General features: G+C 48.7%; 1 pseudogene; it reads right to left on the bottom strand.

Annotated features, from left to right (window-relative positions):
• Window positions 1–1,226: 1,226 nt before the first annotated feature.
• LOC147104923 (uncharacterized) lies at window positions 1,227–2,963 on the bottom strand (annotated as a pseudogene).
• Window positions 2,964–4,353: the final 1,390 nt, after the last annotated feature.

Here is a 4,353-nt window from a genome sequence, read left to right as displayed (position 1 = left end):
TCAAGGTCAAAGTCTGCAACTGTCCTTGTAGGCACCTAGAGAATAATGTTGGAGAGTTTACAAAGCCTTGCGGCAGTCGGGTCCACGTATACTGTTGTCCATTATAAGTAAAGGCAAAGAGGTACTGGCTTGCCGGTTCCAGTGGCAAGGCGAAGAAGGCGTGCTGGAGATCGACTACTGCAAAGATTTTCGCTTGTGCAGGGACCTGGGCCAGAATGTGAGCTGGGTTAGGTACCAGTGCATGAAGCGGTTGTACAATAGCATTGATAGATCGTAAGTCCTGTACTAATCTGTACTGGTTTGGCTTTCCTGATTTTTGGAACTGCAAGTATGGGCGTGTTGCACGGGGACTGGCATTTAATCAGGATTCCTTGTTTCAGTAGTCCCGTGATCAGTTTATCAATGCTGGGTATCGCTTGTTGTTTCAGCGGATACTGTCGTATGGAGGGTAGTACAACATTTCCCTGTAGGGCGATTTGGATGGGAGTTATTTTAACGCATCCTACCTGTGTGGGGTCTTCTGCCCACACTTGCGGATTGACATATTCCGGTACCTCATTCCCAACGTGGTGGTGTAACTGTGTCAAGGCTACCTTTGGCTCTTGGTAGAACAGGATAGCTCGACCGCCTGACAGGGCCTGCTCCTGCCGGTCATCTGGGTTAGCTTGTTCAACTGCCTGTTTTACCATGGGTCCCAGATCTTTCGCACGGTAGGGGGAGTTCACTTCCCGGGTGAGGTGTGGGGCTACAGTTAGGGGTTGCTTCCACAATTCCGAGGGAACCTCAACATATTCTGCTTTCCCCTCCGGTCCCGTAACTATGGCTCGGAGAACAACATCCCACTCAGTTCCTCCATAAGCTTGGTAAAAATTCTCCAACTCCTTATCTTTTCCACTTCGATCATAAGCTAGCGTTACATGAGATGGGGGTTCATCCTTTAAGTCCAGAGTCCACCATTGTGGGGTGATGGAGACGTAACATTGTCTTTTAGGGGCCCATGGTTTTACAGTTATTCCTTCGTTCCCACACTCAAGTCTTAATTGAAATGCACATAACAGGTCTCTGGCCATGAGAGTGCAATCCAGCCCATTTGTGATCACGAATTGGTGTTTTACGGACTCATTTCGAAATGTTACTTCAACTGGTTCTGATATCGGGTACTGGCACACTTGTCCTTGGAATCCGGACAGGCTTTGTGTCTCCCCAGATTTAGGGAGATTGAGCTCCGATCGGACGGATGACATAGCTGCTCCGGTGTCTACCAGAAACGTATGCCAGTTCCCTCCAATCAGTAGTGATAGAACGGGCTCCTTGTCCGACTGGAACCCGTTCACCACGAGGTTGGCTAGTCAGTACTGGGGAAACGGATTATTCTGGGAGAAGTCTGTATATCTTCCTCGTCCCCGATTTCCCTGCCAACCTCCCCGTTGTCCTTGCATATGGCCCCCTCTTCCTTGTCTTCGGGAGGGACATTCCCTGCTCCAGTGGCCTTGCTGACCACAGTTAAAACAGGCATCTGACCCTGCTTGCCTCCCTCCTCTTCCTCTATCGCCGAAATTTTGTCTCGGGGGAGCGTAGGGTGGGCCATAATTAGGGACGGTCGGTCTGTTGGGATGGCTGATATCTCTGTACCCTTGTCTATCAACCCACCCTGGGACGCAGTACTGGGGCTCCGTCTGATATCCTATCACATCTTGGGTGGGCTTTGGCTCTTCCTTTTTCATCACATACTCAGTCTTGACTTTGACCTGGGGCTGACTCTCCTGACTCTTACTCTCTTTCCAATAATATTTCACTGCCCTGGCCATCTGGCTGGGACTATTCTCTGACCAGTCCATATTGTTAGTCTTAATTGCTTCAGACACCGAGGTTGGTAGACAATTTATCAGAATAGCACAGTATTGCGGCGAGTTTGCTCCCTTCTGGTAATTAGCATCTCCTGACTGACTCCGATATACCTCAGAGAATCTCTCTAGGAATTCCTCTGCTCCCTCGCCCTTTCGTGGTTTAGTATCCAACACCTTGGATATATCAATGGGTTTCTGCAGGGTGGTGGTTAAAGCAGTGAGTATGGCGCGTTCACGAGCAGCACCCTGTGCGTTTTGAGCCTCTAATGCGGCATGGTCCTCAAAGCCTAGGTTAACCAAAAACCTTGCGTGTTCGGCGGGAGTCAAGATCTGCTGTACTAACGCCCATAAGTCTCTTGATTCAGCATTATAGACGAGTGTAGTAGTCCGGAGGAATTCTACAAACAAGGTGGGGGATTTCTTCCTATCTGGCATCCCGGTTAAGATAGCCATTATCTCGTTAGGTTTCCAGGGGTAGAAGATACCTATGGTCCGGGGGTTATCGGCGGCCACTGGAGTATTCGCGTTAAAGGCAGGGTTAGGCATTTGTCTCACCGACAACTGCCGGGGTGTCGGTTTATGTCTGGCGGGTCTCTCGGTATCGGATTCTGATTCCAGGGATGACAAGTCGTCTCCTGAATCTCCACTGTCCATGTCACTATGGTCCCGGCACTCTAAAAAGGACCTTAAAGCCTTGAGGGTACTCTGGCTCTGACTCTCTAGTCTCTGACTTTGAATCATCTGCCTTTGATTTTTCCATTTTCATGACCTTGATGGACTGGGTTGGGGTGGGGAGGGTGGCGTCGGGGGCTGATTATTCTTAGTCCTGAGTCGGGTGCAAAAAGCAACAGGGTCAGTATACTGGGGACCCGGTTGTTGGTCTCCCATCTGGACCGGCGGGGGATTATTCACTTGAACCGTGACTGACGGCGGCGGGGAAACGGCACTGGCAGATACTTGAGGTGTCGGCGCGGGGGTTTGTACAGTTGGTACGGGTGCCGCCGGGGGATAAATGTTAACGTACGGGGGGGGAGCATGGGGAACAACATGAGCCCTGTGATTCCATTCTTCCAAATCATCATCACCATCGCCCTCTGTCAAGGCAAGGCCAACCATTGGATTACGTAATCCACTCTTATCAGCCTTTCCAGACTCGCCCATGGTCTTTTCAGACTCCTGTTTCGAGCGTTTCCCATGAGCACATTCCTTTTTCAATACCTCTACTGGTTTGACTACCCCTCTTTCGGTAAGTCCTATTCCTAATTTTAAGGCATTATCCTGCCAACTTGCTAACAAGGAAGTTTCTTTTAGTTCCTGACAGTACTGTCTCCATAGGGCAATTAGTTCTTTGGCTGTGGTACCCCTGTTACTTCTCCAAATTAGTTCTTGAGCCTTTTTAGCGGCCTCTAGGTTCTTAGTTCCTCCTAGTGGCCATTGATCACTTCCTAATTTCTTATTTAATCCTCCCGACAACTGTCTAAGTTGCTTTGCTTTGTCAGGATGTTGTTCACAAAGGGTCTGTAAGGCGCTACCCGATTCAGTCGTGGTATCTAAACAATTGCCCATCTTACTCCCCTTGTGAACTTTACACAGTCGCGTTTTAAACTTGTTCAGAGCCTAGGCGGGCCAAGTGATATACAAGGTCGACGCTTTACCTGACACAAGTGCTTATTTCTAAGTTTACACAGTTCCTAGTTATTCCCTCAGTACGTATACTGACCTTCAGTGATATCCGATCACTGACCTAATCACCTATCTCTTCCAGTATTCGCCAGACTGACCTGGATCTCGGCGGGACACCACACGGGAGCTAGCGATTGGCCGACTCGTCATCAGACTGGCGGAATCGGAGGAAAACCGAGGTAGTACAAGAAACTACTTACATCAGGGGCCCATTTCCTCCCTCCACGTCCGAGACGATTCAGCTCTTAGTTCGCGAACTCTCGGTGACTGTCCGTTGAGATCCCACTTCTGACACCAAATGATAGAACGGATTCTTTTACCCTCAGTCTGGTTCAGCAATCACTGAGTCGAATACAACTGGAGAGTTCAAACGATTTATTATCCGCGGAGTCTTACTCTGATATATCGGCACCGACTCCTGCAAGAGTCTGACGAATCCAACAGAGTAAGCAATTTTTCATACAGCGTGCTACATTATTATACCTGCATTGAGAAAGCATTAACACATCGTACATTCTGCACCAATCCTGAGCTGTGCACGTATACTTTTAATTTGATTTCCTGGCCTGGCAGTTCGAGCTGGGCAAGCCACATTTTACTGAATGGGTTACAGCTAAGTAAACATCACGGTAATGCGTTTGTGATCATGGTAATGCGTTTACGATCACCTATTGTCTGTATAACTTCTGCACGCCGCCCTACATTGTTCCTTATCAGCAAGGTGTACCATCGTGGGCGTCAGCCACATTAGCAGCTAAAGATCAGGTTAGCCTATTTTACTTCTTTGCTGCCTTTACAGTTTCTCGTTTCTTTTTCATTGACC

Source organism: Somniosus microcephalus, chromosome 19 (assembly GCF_052327205.1).
Source record: "Somniosus microcephalus isolate GS21.2 chromosome 19, FLI_Smic_1.0, whole genome shotgun sequence".
Lineage (NCBI taxonomy): Eukaryota > Metazoa > Chordata > Chondrichthyes > Squaliformes > Somniosidae > Somniosus > Somniosus microcephalus.
This window is presented reverse-complemented; position numbering and strand designations above follow the sequence as displayed.